Raw genomic sequence first — 16,149 nt, 5'->3', positions numbered from 1 at the left:
CGATTAAGTTAGTTACACGTGGAAACCATGCACACTGAGTCCGATGAGTTTTTGAGAAACCATCAGGCAATGAGGATTAAAGTAGAAACAGAAAATGGAAGGTTTGGGTCTAAGATGTCAAGAACAGGGAGAGTATCACAGGAGGTGCTCGGTCCTGCTGTCTCTGTGTCTCTCTCTGCTTCTCTCTCCTTTTTTCCTTTGCTTCTCTCCAATGGAGGTTCCTCCGCAGGCTGGTGCCACTACAAGCTACATGAGGCTGAGGTATCCCCCCTCTTTGTCTGTGTGCTGTCCTCTTCTGACATAAAATCAAATCCGTTCTGAACTCCAGTGACGAAAGTGCGAAAAAAAGCGATTGACACAATGTGAGGTCATATTTATTTTTTAAACATGCAACAATTGTGGTAAAAAAATACCTTGTTCTGACTGAGCCGACTGAGCAGTCAGATGATCGGACAGGTTGTCCAGACCTATTTCCGTACAGCTTTGACCAACCCTATCTATTTCTTGTGTGTTTTCCTGTTTTCCTACCCAGTAAAGATTTTGGGGATTCTATATTTTGCCTGCACCCCTATCTGATTGTTTGACTGCTTTTATGCCTTTATTACAGGCAGCAGAGAGATGACAAGAAATGAGGAAGAGACTGATGCGACAAGGCCCCCTTTCAGATTGGAACCGGGGACGTCTTAACCCCTTACGCCCTTCTCAGTGTGTTCCCAGACCTCAGATTTTTCTTTGGTGAGTAAAATATTACTAATCTCATATAACTGACAAATAAGACCCATGTTGTATCTTCTTTCCCAGATAGACAAAGTGAGAGATGAAGAGAAACTGACAGAAAGGTGAGTGAGCAAACAAAAGAAAAATAAGTCTGGAGCCAATCACAATCTCACCCTGTGTGTGTGTGTGTGTGTGTGTGTGTGTGTGTGTGTACAGCAGCCAATCGTGGTCTCACTTTGCAGACGCAGAGCTACACACACACATACACACATATACACACATATGTGTGTGTGTGTGTGTGTATATATATATATACATACATAGAAGATGCATGGAGCTGAATGCAACTGAAAGAGAGAGATTAAGAAATAGAACAGAGGAGGAGGGGAGAGAGAGAGAGGGAGAGGTCTGACAGTCTGAACAGAGGCGGGCTTTTATTCTCCTTGGTGCTACAACCATAGAGAGAGAGATACACTCGCTCGTCCACTGTGGCGGGCAGATGTAGAGCGAGCAAGGGAGCGGGATCGAGAGAGAGGGGAACAGACAGATGAGAGTAGCGCAGCGTGAGGAGGGGGTGTCCAAACACATCCGTCTGCACGAGGTAAAGACCATCACTCCATTCACCTCTGTCCTCCTTCATCTCTGCTTTCTTCTCCATCTTTATCTTTCAGTGCAGAGAAAATGCTTTTTAGCTGCTGCAGCTGTTTTCTGTTTGTGTGTGTGATAGAAAAAGTGTCTGCAATTGGTATAGTATGCTGTCTACTAGTGTGTGTGTGTGTGTGTGTGTGTGTGTGTGTGTGTGTGTTTGAGTGAGAGAGAGAGAGAGAGAGAGGGGTAATGTATCCACTGTGTATTATTTGTGTGTGAGAATCAAACATTTTGTCACTCCATATGTGAAGCTGCTGGTTTTTGCCAGAGAGAATATTCTTTATATGACTGCACATATGTTCACCATACACACAAACACACATACACACACACCTACACACACACACACACACACACACACACACACACACACACTCCTACATCCCTATCAGCCAGTGTATTGGTAGTATTTGACTCAGACAGAGCAGAGCTTAAAGGAAATCATTTGCACAGTGGGCTGTGATCAATTCTCTGCAGTCTTGCATGCTAGATGAATGCAGATTTTTTTTTTTTTATACGTCCACCCTCGTTTGTGGATTTTTATAAGCCTTTGTAAGAGTGTGATGTTTTTTAGCTGACAGACAGAGATGAGACTTTTCCCAGTGACGCAAAGGAGTCAAATGTGTAAATCCCTTGGCAAATCAAGATCTAGCTTTTCATGTGTAAATGGAGCCAATTTAGGCCGAGTGAAAAGTTTCAGTTGGAGATCTCCATTTGCTGGTTATGTTGCCTCCATCTTTGGCTCATGTCTGTGGTGTTTTTTTGCAATTTTTTTTTCCCCCCAGAGATCGCTTACAATACAGCCTGTACTGTGAGGGTTTTTAGTAGATTATTTATATAACAGTTAAGGGGGAATTTTCAGTGGGTGACACTGTTCTTTGTGTTTGTTCGGCCATGAAGTATATTTTTTTGTCATGGTCTATCCATACATCCATCCAATTTATCATCGCCTTTATTTACCTCAACTGCAGAGACAACCAGGCCTTTATTTGGAACATGCCTATATTATAGCTTTTTTTTGTAATTTCAAACTCACACCTTCCTTGTTTTCCTGTTGTCTTAATGATTGCAGTGAATTATCCATTTCCACAGAATTAATTCCAACAGTGCAAAACCAGTCCTTCTGCTGCTTTCACATTCTGTTTATAACACAAATACTGCTTTCATTCAACATTTAATTCCAGCCATTCCGTCAATGCTCAAGGTCCAGTGTGTAACATTTAGAGGATCTATTGTCAGAAATGGAATATAATATAATCATAGGTATGTTTTCATTAGTGTATAATCACCTGAATACAAGAACCGTTATGTTTTCATTACATTACAATGAGCCCCTTTTTACCTACAAAGGGGGCAGGTCCTCCGCCATGGAGGCTGCCATATTTCTACAGTAACCCAGAATGGAAACCAAACACTGGCTCTAGATAGGGCCTTGTGTGTTTTTCACGAGTTTCTCCTACATGCTTGGAAGGTATACTCAAACAGTTCTAGGGGTCATCAAAGCTTCATGAATTTTCATGGGGTGACTGTGGCTCAGAGGAAGAGCGGGTTGTCCACTAATCAGAAGGTGGTTGGTTCGATCCCCGTCTCCTCCCACCACATGTTGAAGTATCCTTGAGCAAGAAACTGAACGGTGAATGTGTATGAATGAGTTAGTTTCTGTTTGATGGACTTTGCCATCACTGAGTGAAAGGGTGAATGTGTAGTGTAAAAGTGCTTTTGAGGCGCTGTACAGTACCATTTACCATGATTTTGAGAAAACTATACAAAGTTCTCCAATATCTTAGCATTTCGTTGAGTTCTGTGAAGAAAACTAAATTTCTTGTCTGACTCCTGATTCTGAGCATCTAGGCACCCTGGTGGTCATAATGTTCTGCAGCCCCATACCAACGGACTGTGATGCACTGTGTGTTCTGACACCTTTCAATCAGAACCATCATTAACTCTTTCAGCAGTTTGAGCTAGTAGCTTGTTTTTTGGATCCGGTTCACTGGTTTTCCTTCCTTGGTCCAATTTTCATAGGTAATGACTAATGCAGGCTGGGTAACTATGGAGGACTAAAAGTGCCAAAATTAAATAAATAAATACACCATTAAATAATTACTTAAATGTGTCATTAATTAATTAAAATTGGAATTGGAAATGAGGAAATAAATGGTTTATGTGATAATTCATCAAATACCATTCATTTTGTAAAAAATATAATTATTCACATTTATTTAATTATTATGGTCCTGCGTTAGCTTCAAGAATTACTTTAATCTGTCAAACTGACCCATCAAAGTTGGTAGGCGGATCCTAACGCCTGATTAGTTACCCGCCATCAAGCCAAGACAAATCAATCCAGATATATAGTCCTTCTTCTAAATCTGCAGTCACCTTGGTCAATATCTCGTCAAAAAGGGTGGAAATAACTCCAAGAACTTCAATAAGTTCCTCTGCTTTAACACATGCTCTGGGTCAGCAGCTCCTGCTTCCACATCCTCTGCTAAGTCTAAAATGTCTAAGTCTAAAAATAAAATAAAGTGTTTAACTTTAGAAAAATAAAGTGTAGCAGCAGTGGAGTTTCCCTTTTTCTTTGTTAACTGTTTCATATCTTGATTAACAGTCTCAACAAATTTTATAGTAAATGAATATCAACACATCTTATATCTTACGCCCCCACTTTCTGTTGTTCAGTGAGAGAATTGAGCTCTATCCTCTCTCCCTTGTTGGGCAGTGAATGAATGGGTCAGGATACTGGTTGACTGATCATATTGGGATCTGAGACTGCTTATTTTCTGTGACCTTGTTCAGACTTGAGTGGGTATGTTTGATGAAAACTTTGTGTTTTGTCTCATAGTGGCGTTTCACACTGGCACTTTTAATCAGCGCCACGGTCTCTGAACATGAGACACACTGGTTATGTGCTCCCAGTGGGAAGAATGAATATGAATGAATCTGTCCATTCCGGGTTAAAAGCTCTATTTTCTCTCCATTTTTCTCTTCTCAGAGCGCCATAAATCTTCTGTTGTCTCACGCTCACTCATCTCTCTGTTTCCTCTCCATGTATCGCTAACTTCTATTTCCGTCTGTCACTCGCCTCTCATCACTCTCATCTCTGTATTCAGAGTCGCGCTGTTGTTTAAACAGATTTGATTGGCTGAGCAGCATCACGTGGGATGGATTAACTCGCATGCGATTGGTCTGTGAGCTTCCTGATCTGCTAAATAAATACCGTAAAGACTAGAAAAGCTGTGCAGGTTAAAATAGAAGCGCCCCGTCAAAATTTAGAATCCCTCAATAATGAATTGATTTTAGGTCTGGGTCCGCATAGGACGGCGTCTGGGTCCGGACTCGGACCACGGTCCGCCTGTTAGTGACCTATGCCCTAGAAAGTTCATGAAGATCCTCCATCGTCTCTATCCAGGCACTCTACTTCAGCCATCACAATGTGGCCCTTGTCAAAGTCGCTCAAATCTTCACGCTGCCCATTTTTCCTGCTTCTAACATCAACTTTGAGGACAAAATGTTCACTTGCTGCCTGATATATCCCACCCACTGACAGGAGCCATGATAAACAGATATCCTGTTCAGTGCTCACAGTGTTATGGCTGGTGTATATGTCATAACATTTTCCTCACCAACTTCCTTTGTAAATATTTTCCACGTGTAGACACAGGTTTAAGATACATACAAATAAAATCCCAATTAAAGACCCAAATAAAAAGTAATAAAAATGCAAGTTAAAGTGTGAAAACACCAAATTCCAAAACACAGCACATAACTTTAATTTTATCAAAATTCAAACTGAAACTCTACTTTTCCCTGAGAATTATTTCTACAGTAAGTACTTAAAATTGCTAAAGGACTGTGGTTTGCTGGAAATGTATATTATTCTAGGTAATAAAATCTTGATGAATTATTAAGTTTTGTTCACTTTTTTGTACGCAAACCAAAGGTAACTTTTATGCTACTGACCTTGCACAACAAAGCCTGTTGTGAGTTAAAATCCAGCTAATTTCTCAAGGCCTGTAACTTCGTATGCTTTCTTTTATCCTTAACATTTAAGAAGATGACCTGGGTGAACTCAACTGAAGACCTTGAGGTAGCTCAAATAGAGAGCACAGATCATTCCAAAGAAAATAACCAGTCCATCTGTCCAAGATCTGTGAGAGATTATAACCTGATCCTTGAGGATGATTGACACACTCCCGCAGGCACCTCTTCTTGATTGACCACTGCCACCCGAGCCACTGCACCTTACTGGACTGCCTCCAACTCATCCTGAAACAGGAAGATATATTCAGCGTATTGTCCAAATGATCACTAGACTAGACTAATAATTGAAAACAACTTTGTATCAATATCAAAAGTAACCATATTATCCAATCCAATCCAATCCAACTTTATTTGTTAAGCACTTTAAAACAACCAAAGTTGACCAAAGTGCTGTACAGAAGAATAAATAAGACATCATAAATAAAAGACATAACAGCTCACATGAGGCGCAAAATAACATATAATACAACAATAAAATGAAAAGACATAAATAAAAATAATAACCATGCAATAACAAGCAATCAAAAAATAAAAATAACAAATACAAAAAATAAATCAAGTAAATAAAGTCGACATCTTACTAGGTGTCAAAGGCCACAGAGAAGAGATGGGTTTTAAGACTGGTTTTAAAAACAGACAGAGAAGAGGCCTGTTTAATGTGCAGGGGCAGATCATTCCATAATTTAGGAGCAGACACAGCAAAGGCACGGTCCCCTCTGAGCTTCCGCTTAGTTTTAGGCACACTCAGGAGCAGCTGATCATCTGACCTGAGGGGGCGGACGGATATATATAGGGGTGTAGAAGCTCAGGTAGGTAGGGCGGGGCAAGACCATTTAGGGATTTAAAAGCAAATAAAAGAATTTTAAAATGGATCCTAAATTGAATAGGCAGCCAGTGGAGTGAGGCTAAAATGGGGGGAAATGTGCTCATGTTTACATGTGCCAGTTAAAAGACGTGCAGCAGCATTCTGTACCATCTGAAGACGGGCGATGGAGGACCCACTAACCCCCACATATAGTGCATTACAGTAATCCAGCCGAGTGGTAACAAAGGCGTGGGTTACCGTCTCAAAGTGCTGCCTTGATAGAATTGGCTTTATTTTGGCCAGCTGCCTCAAATGGAAAAAGCTTGATTTGACAACAGCCTTGATCTGACTGTCAAACTTAAGCTCAGGGTCCACCTTAACCCCTAGGTTTGTGATGCTAGGTTTAATATACTGGGCCAAGGAACATAAATATTATGGTTTACTCTTATTTACTGTACATGGTGACCAAAACCTTTTTACAATAGAGAAGTATGGTATTTCACACTAGTCTTGTCTGCTGCCAGAATTCAAGATAATGTAGGCTATTGCCCTTCCAGAGAATTGAGGGATAGTTTGGTCAGTACCAACATTTGGCTCTGGATGAAGGCAAATGAGCATTTTACAGATGTAGATTTCACCTTTCAAAAGCTTCCAGACATCCTGTAATCATAGTGCAGCTGAGCAGAGCAACTGAAAAAGCTGTTTTTATCAACTACGTTGGTGAATTAAGGATTTCTTTCCACCAAACCACAGTTGGTGATTATTGGAACAATGAAAATACTAAAAAACTGGATCATATTTTCTGGTTTTCCCACTGAAGTTCTCCAACTGCTCAGCTTCAGTTCTCTGTGATTTACAGAGTTTCCTGATGGGCTCATAACGTTTACTACTACTTTCTAAAGTAGCTAACTGCTGCTAACTATCTTCCAGTAGCAGGCAACAGAACCAGGGAAGATTACAGCACCACGGTCATTTACAGAGTTTCCGGATGAAGAGGTTGATAAGTAGCAAACCGCTAACTGCCATTAGCTTGGTCAGTGGTGCAGCCAACCTAATTGACTCAGCCCCGGGGTGCCAGGAGCCAAACCTGGCCAAAAAAACACTGTGGTACTGTATTTCCTGTCAAACTGGCACCATCGGTCTCAGAGATTGTGTTCGGCCCTGGGTCCAGCTCATCAACATATAAAAGACTGGCTGTGTTCACTGTAAACGCTTGCGCTAGCTAATAGCGCTAACACACACTTGGTGCTATTGGCTGCTGGAAATGCCAATGCTGGAAGTCCCTCCCTCGCTGATTGTTTTTACAGGAAACATGCAAATATGTGGAAGCAAATGGCACTCTGCTTCTTGTCATGGGGACGTAAATGTTTAGATATGAAACATTTATTTTATTCTAATGTTTTGGGCCAGGAAACTATTTGACTGGTCAAAAGGGGTAAAAAAAAAAATAAAAATTGCATGGAATTTTGACTACAACAGCCTTAGTGATGACATCATGAAGGGCAACCTTGACTCAGTTTTTAGAAGCTTTCATTGGGTTGTGAAAATCTGTAATGCTGAAAAGAACAGAGCCATTCCAGGTGATGGCTCTCTGTGTTCCACTACCTGTCTGGACCACTCAGTGTATTTCAGTACTCACAAGTATCAGTCACTGTCAACCTTCTAAATCTTAGACCGGAGTATAAAGAGTGTGACCCACTCTAAAATATTTCACAGACAACTACCCACCCCATTACATGCCTTAAGCTCTGTGATGAGATCACATAACACATGGCTCATTGTGGATTATAGTGGACCTTCCCTTTTAAATATATGGTCCAGCCTCAGCAAGGTAATCAAAAGGAGGTCACACAGTGGCTCATATGTTGATAAATACTGCACCATGTCCGATTACCTCTCAGTGGATTGCATTTAATATTGTTTCTAATCTCTTAAACTCACACAAACCTGAGTTTTAGTGTAATAAACATAAATTATTGTTTCTTAACCACTAACCACTAAAGAATAACTGGATGCGATTAATGCTGAAGCAGCACATTTTAGTACCGTTATAAATATTTGCAAAGAAAATAGATTTACCCCCACCCCCCCAACAAAATTAGTTGTTAAAAGGTGAATTTGCTCAGCAACAAACACATGATGCAGGTTGCCCAACCTGTTCAAAACAGGTTAGTTCTTAATCCAACAAATCTGAATTTGCTGAGGGAGAGTTTGATGATTTATGAGCTGCAATTAAACAAAAATGAGAAAGCAAACTGCTTCCAACAGCCATGGTAGTTGAGGTTTACATTTTTAAAATATTCTATAAAGTCAGGTAATATAACAAACTAGAATTAAGAATGAGTGAGCCATTACTTTTATAATAAAAATTTGAGTTACTGCTAATTCAGGGGGATGAGTTGCTTTCAATTTCTGAGGATTAAGTTATGTTAACTTCTTTTATTAAGACTAAGGGTGCTTGATCGTTATCAAACCATACATGTAAAACCAATTACATCAAACTTATTGTCACTGTTGCATTTACTGAAATATTTCAAAGATTTCCAAGACGAATCTATTTAGTATTAGAGAAAGTTAACAGCAAAGTGATATTAAATGAAGAGGCAAGTTGGAGATGGCAGCAAAACAAGTTACAATGCTATCCATGATAAACTGTGACCAGTGTGGTACTTTGAGAAGCTGCCATTTTTTCCATCTCAAACTGTTGTTCTTATAGTTTTGAGCCCGCTGACTGAAAGTAAACTGTAGATGACTAGTTGTTCTGATTAAAGTGGGACATAATTATTTTCTAGCATTGTTATCTGTCAAAAAATATTTTACTTGAAGGAGATTTTTGTGACTTTTGCCACCAAGATAGGATTAATGCTAGCCAGAAGAGTAAATGACAGAATGTAGGAACAGAAATTGAGAATTTGTAACAGTTGAGAAATGGGTCCAAATTGTCCGATCCATCAGAATTGTATGCCTCTAAGCTTATCAATGCCTTTTATCTAGTCCTGAGTATAGTTAGATTTTTTTTTATATATGTGTGCAGATATGTAAACTTGGTTCCTTAATGCAAATTTATTTCAATGCAAATTTTATGAAATACATTTCTTTAAGCAGCGAAAGAAGACATTACATGTTATGTTATAAATACTCCATACTATTCAATGACCTGGGAAATGAAGAAACTGATGGAATATGAGTACAGTGGTGGACTAAAAAAAAGAACTGTCTAAAGGAACATTAATAACAAACAGTAACAGCAATTGAACCTTCATAGTGTCTGGTCTGCCTTCTCCAAAGAAGAGATGAAGGGAATGAGACATCTTACTTTGTCTTTGCTAAAGAGCAAGATAAGCCCTGTCTCTGGGCAGTGTTTTTCCTAGAAGCCTCTACAACATGTAAGGCTACAGCCTGCTGCATACTTATTGGGGCACTGCTATTGATTATAAATACTCCTTGGGTATCGAAATTTGGTACTGAATGACAGGGCATTTTATGATACTCGATAGTATTAGCAATAGCAATTCAGTTGGTGCCATAAAAGTATGGAAGTTTGGCACCCAGTCCTAATTAAATCTGTAGTTGGTATCAATAAAAAAATCTTATCAATTCCCATCCCTATCAGAATGTGAGCCTGGATCCCCATAATTAAATAATATCACACATCCCCCCTCTCTATGGCAGTGGTTTTGGATATTTCTGTGTGACCAAAATGGTGGACTAATCAACAGGTATTGCTATCCCTGGAGCCACAGCCGCCTGATTTTTGAATAATACATTTGCTAGAACAAAAAAATTAAAACTTTACTCTAGAGGGATAAAACATATATTGGTATATAAACAGATGTTCAGCATTTAAATGAGATTATGACTGACAGGCAGCTCTCTGTGCTGAGATTCCTTCAAGGTGTGAAGGGGACAAGTAATCCACAGCTGCTACTGCTATTTTCAATAATAAAGTAGAAAGCATGAATAATAACACAAATTTCTAAGAGCAGAACCAAGATCTAGCGAGCAGACTTGTCTGTTTACATCAGCTGACTTGCGAATGTAAAAAGAGTACAATGACAAAAACTGTCATGTGGCTCCCATCCGGCTTGCACTCTGTCCCCGGTGGACACTGCAGCTCTGAATGAACATGTCAGCTCTGACGCATAAAGTCACAGCTGATAAAGTTTGTAATGGCACAAGTGCACATAATGTTTCTTTATTTTATGTATGTATTTATCATCCATTCATTTTCTATCAAAGTTACTGTTATAACCAGTTTGTAACTACTAAATACAGGCTGCACTAACATATAAGTCGTAATCAAGACTGGAAAACACAAACTCAAAATGCAGAGAATCATGGAGTGTGTAATTTAATATAATTAAACCCTAATTAAACTGACCATGAAAAGTCCTTTTGAAAACTTCACATCAACTCTTCAGTCAGTGTTGAGCAAGTACTTTGCTTAAACGAATATGAAAAAAAATGTCAATATCCATACTACTATTAGCCTACGCACGGCCAACAGGCCCATTATTTGTTTATCAGCTGTGGCCTCAATAAACTGAAGCCAATGGATTGTTGTTACAGACAAAATATATATCAGAGTAACTTTATTTACTATCAACTGATTCTCTTCCCAGTGTTAAATGCAATGGCATTTATATCAACTAATTAAAAAACAAAAACAAAAAAACATTCCCTGTGATCAGGGCAGCATCCTGCTATCAAGACATGAACTAAAACCAACACTTGGCATCTAATCTTTCATCTCATCTCATCTTCATCCGCTTATCCGGGATCGGGTCTCGGGGGTAGCAAGTCCAGCAGAGGACTTTCCCTGGCCACATCGGCCAACTCTGACTGGGGGATCCCGAGGTGTTCCCAGGCCAATGTTGAGATATGATCTCTCCACCTGGTTCTCAGTCTGCCCTGTGCCAGGAACACCTCCCTCGGGAGGTGCCCTGGAGGCATCCTCACCAGATGCCTGAACCATCTCAGCTAGCTCCTTTCTACGCAAAGGAGAAGTGGCTCTACTCCGAGTCCCTGGCGGATGACCGAGGTTCTCACCCTATCCCTAAGGGTGGTACCCGCGATCTCGTTCTTTCGGTTATGACCCATCTCTCGTGACCATAGGTGAGGGTAGGAACGAAGATCGACTGGTAGATTGAGAGCTTCGCCTTTCAGCTCAACTCTCTCTTTGTGACAACAGTGTGGTTGTCACACTTGTTGGTGGGACCGCAATACTGCCGGGCTGGGTCTCTTGACATCTTCCACATACTTCCATGGGGCCTTCTGTGAACCATTCTTAGTCTAGCCCCTCACTTGAGACCACTTTGCCTTGGGAAACCCTACAAGGAGCATATTACTCCCGACAACACAGCTCTCAGGTTCATTGAACCACCCGAACCTCTCCACCACAGTAAGGCGATGGATCCCGGAGAGGAAGTTCTGTTTAATTCTTCCTGATGGAGGAAATACCAACAAGTCCTCCAAATGAAATGATAAAATCTGCCTTTCAGAACGACACATAGAAGCATTTCCTGATCCGACTCCCCTATCAGCAGGCAACCTGGTATTATACCAAAGCGTTGCCGGTCCACCGTGGCAATGTCATGTTTTCAACATGTTCTCATACGATGGTCAAGTTGGCAATAATAGATATGCAACATCCAGTTACACTTTCAAAACAAAACTTTCTGAGGTTGAAGTTTGGTTTAGGCACCTAAAACTACTTGGTTAGGTTTAAGAAAAGGTTGTAGCTGACACATCAACTAAAAATTTACTTTGATTGTTGCCAGTTTTTAAGATTCAAGGGACCTAACAATGAATTAACAGCACACAAACAGTGGTCGGTGGAAGTCAACCGTTCCTGCAAATGTTTCAAATTAAAAGCATATCTGGGGCATGCAGGATTGTTTGGGCTGCTTTTAATGTGAAACGTGCAGGAAGTAAAAACTGCCATATGAAGGCAACATGAAATAACACAACAAAGGTGCACAGCAACAACAATAGCAACAACTATACTAGTAGACCAATGATGATGATGTTGATGATGATGACCACAATGACTATGACAAATATAGCCCCAATGTTGCGGTATGATGAATAATAATGGTGGTAATAGTAGTAGTAATACTACTACTAGAGCTAATAATAATAATAATAATTAAAGCTGCAAGCAGCATTGGGCGGGACCTTGCACTCCACGCAACTCGGGGTGTGCTGTGGACCAAAACATGAAAATTTCACATAATTCAGATCAAAGTTGCCATGCAGCGCTTACTCCTGTTGCTAGTAGGTGGTGCTATCACTATATCTGCATATTATCACGTAGATGTGTTCAGGGCGGGACTCTTAGAAGACAAGTGAAGTTTGGAGCCCAATGGACAATGTTCATTCAAGTTATAGCAAACTTGCAAACTAGCAAAGTTTTGTGGCGGTACATCATAATTTCCTGCCACGCCACAGACACGCCCACTCACCACATTCATTACATATCATCAACAATGTGTTTTGGATTTTATACGTAAATTTCAGCTGGATCTGATCATCTTGCTAGGAGTAGAACATGAAAGTATAAAACGTGATACTTCCTGTTGCCATTAGGCGGCGCTCTCCCTATTACTGAACATTATCACATAGATGTGTTCAGGGCGGGAGTCTTATCAAACATATGAAGGGGGGCGGCATTCAAAAATAATAATAATAATTCCTAGAGACACAAGAGGGACCTCACAGCAGTGGCTGGCTCAGTCCCTAATAATAATATCAGTAGTATTAGTAGTGGGAGACAAGCAGGACCATGGCAGGAGGCACCACCAGGATCCATGAGAACATACAATAAGAAAGCACAAAATCTTTGGGGATGAAGTGAAGTTAGTAACATGCATTAATGGGACATGAGTGTGTGCAGAAAGAGAGGGAGAGGAAGGGAGGAGCTAAGTGCATCATGGGAACTACTTTAACATTAAACAGGGAAAAATAGAATAGAAATAAATGCTTCTCTAATGTCTGAATATAAATATAACGTTCTGTCTGCAGTTGAGGTAAATACAGGCCATGGCCACTATTTGATCAACTCGTTCTCACTCGTGATGGGAATTCCGTCTCTTTTTAGTGAGCCAGATATTTCAGCTAAGCTTAGCAATAAGAGCTGGCTCCCAAACAGATCTTCATTTAGTTACACTTCTGGCTTCTATAATTCAGATTGTTTTTGCAATATATCACTGAAATTATTTAACGTAGTTTTGCTAAACCTTCCAGAATACCATAATTTTACGTAATACTTGGTAGAAAAACCTTCAATAATGTAAAAGTATATAAAATTGTATGCATATTGTTTGTTGGCGACCGGAAAAGCCTATAAAAGTCACCATCCCTGGATCTTAATGTTCAAAGTGAGACGTTTCTGGATTGTAATTAACAGAAGATTACATTATAAGAGACTCACATTCACTCTTAGAGGCAGTTTAGAGTCCTGCATGTCTTTGACTTTGGAAGGAAACCGAAACCCAGATAGTGCAGTTTAAACTTACTTCTTTCTTTCAATAAGGTGATTTGGCGCTACACAAATAGAAATGTAATTGAATAGTATATTTTCACGTGGGTGCATTCTCTCTATATCAGTGTTGTGTGTAGGAGTAGCACACCTGAATATAAAATGGTTTACATAGGACTTCTGCTCAAATTCATGTATAGTATCAAGGGACATCTTAACAGCCAATAGAGATGGTGAAATTGTTCACTTACTGTGAAAGTGCGTGCTTCCTCTAACAGCAGAAGTAGTGCATTAGTGGCCCCTATAGGCTTCAGTCTCTGAAGTGTAGACTGCAGCAGCTTTTTGCTTCAGCGTGTGATGTTGTGACCAAAAGCTTGCTAAACTGAGTGAGCATACCCACTGGCAACGTGTGTCCTCGAACTTCAGCAACTCGCGGTGATGTGCCCTTGAGCAAGGCATTTGACTTGGAGTGTGAGTAACCCTCTGTCTTGCTAGACTCACCCTGGGTGTTCACTGTAATGAATGCTTTCATGTTATCACACATTTAAGCTTGTAGAGTAAATTAGTGCTCTGTTTGGTGTTTACAGTGTTCCACTGGTTGTTTTGCTACAGTGGCCAGCAGTTTACATTAACATGTAAAGAGAATAGTACTGAAGTGTTCACTACCATCGTGCTATTCATCCATCCACCATCCCAGTCATGCATTTCTTTATCAATCAGTCTCCTTGAGGTAGGCCTTGAATGCTGATAGAGCAGCACAGTACTGTACATTCCCCAACCAAACGAAATGTAACCTTAAAATACATAGTAATGTACAGTACACTGTCAGATTGACTTGTGAGGATACAACACATTTTACTTTCAACAGTCAAATGTATCCCAAGAACCTGACAGAAGAGGAATAAAATTGCACAAGACAGCTATGGAAGGTACATTGGATGGGGATGTATGTGTCCATTATATATCCTCTATTTAAAGGTCCAGTGTGTAACATTTGAAAGGATCTATTGTCAGAAATGGAATAATATTCATAGGTATGTTTTCATTAGTGTATAATCATCTGGAAATAAGAATTTTGAATATAACAAGTACTTGTTACCTTATAAGTATACGTAACCTGTGGTCCAATTCCACTAATGGTGAAGTATTTAAAGCAATACACTCAAGAGAATCTTGGGAAATTACAGGGAATTGAATGTGCATTTATCCTGTAACCCCTTGTGTGGTTCAAAGATGGTCTTTGGCATTTCGTCTTTCTTTTTGGTGTTAAATTCTATTGTAGCTGGAGCCTCATGATCAAAGGCTGAGTCCTTGCTGCAGTGGCCCAAGGTTCAAATCTGACCTGCAACCCTTTCCTGTGTGTCATCCCACCCTCCCAGGCTTAAACAAGGATTGACTGGAGTCCTCTGAAAGATGGTAGAGGCACCAATCTTCTCCACCATTTTGCATGTCGTAACGTCAAAGACAATGGCTAATTGCCATGTAGGGTCATGAAGACAAAAGCCACTTTTTACTGTACTGCTGGAATCAGATATAGGTTATTTTAACAACCAAGAAAGGAAGACTGTTTTGCTGGAGAGAACCTCTCAAAGCAATGTATAAGCCTATCCATGTGTCAGCTCTGCTAAACTTCTGGAAAAGTTGTTTCTCTCGTATTGGCAAGGTTGTTTTCTTGCCCTGCGTTTTGGTGACTCCCCCTGACCCAGGAGGGAGTAGTAGTAGCAGTGTTAGTGTTGGACCAGCAGTATCTGCAATGTGCTCCTGTGCACTCTCATGCCATTGACAGAGAAGAGATTAGTAAAGTCCGTAGATAATAAAAGGGTAGAATGGCTGTGAAAAGGTAGCAGTACTGGTAGAGGAACAGTCTGTATTAGGAGATTTCAGTACCAAAACTTCAGAGCAAGGCGATTCAACACAAGGACATCGAAAGAGATAGAGGATTTGTAAATGAATGCTGCCTCAATGTCTTTCTAACCTGATAATTAGACTCAATTGCCATTTCATTTTCGTCTCATTATTCAGTCTAACATTGTGTACATGTCAGCCATTTTTTCTTTTGGTGATAAGTGGTGGCTGACCTATCAGTCCTGTCGCACTTTCAGTCAAGACAGAAGCTACAGCAGGAGCGGTTAACATTTGTTGTGTTGATAAAAGAAACCTGTCCATTAAAGTGTTGTTGTGGTCGTTTTTGAGTAAGCCGACTTACAGCAAGCTGAATAATTGTGAGCCAGATATTTCAGCTCAGCTTAGCAATAGGAGCCGGCTCCCAAACAGATCTTCATTTAGTTAAACTTCTGGCTTCTATAATTCAGATTGATTTTGCAATATATCAGTGAAGTTATTTAATGTAATTATGCTAAACCTTCCAGAATACCATAATTTTACATAACACATGGTATGAAAATCTTCAATAATGTAAGAGTATATAAAATTTTATGCATATTGGACTATGTTTGTT

The 16,149-nt window shown here is 40.0% G+C and overlaps 1 protein-coding gene and 1 long non-coding RNA gene across 3 annotated transcripts in view; one reads left to right on the top strand and one right to left on the bottom strand.

Annotated features, from left to right (window-relative positions):
• Positions 1-16,149, bottom strand: part of LOC127370261 (uncharacterized) — a 273,222-nt gene that overhangs the window by 170,093 nt on the left and 86,980 nt on the right. The gene's annotated exons all lie outside the window — the stretch shown is intronic.
• LOC127369678 (cadherin-18-like) overlaps positions 1,125-16,149 on the top strand; it is a 183,710-nt gene continuing 168,685 nt past the window's right edge. For both annotated transcript variants that reach the window (XM_051411257.1, XM_051411248.1), the window contains exon 1: positions 1,125-1,318. The gene's annotated coding sequence lies outside the window, so the exon portion shown is untranslated. The remainder of the gene's footprint in view (positions 1,319-16,149) is intronic.

This window comes from Dicentrarchus labrax, unplaced genomic scaffold (genome assembly GCF_905237075.1).
Source record: "Dicentrarchus labrax unplaced genomic scaffold, dlabrax2021, whole genome shotgun sequence".
Lineage (NCBI taxonomy): Eukaryota > Metazoa > Chordata > Actinopteri > Moronidae > Dicentrarchus > Dicentrarchus labrax.
This window is presented reverse-complemented; position numbering and strand designations above follow the sequence as displayed.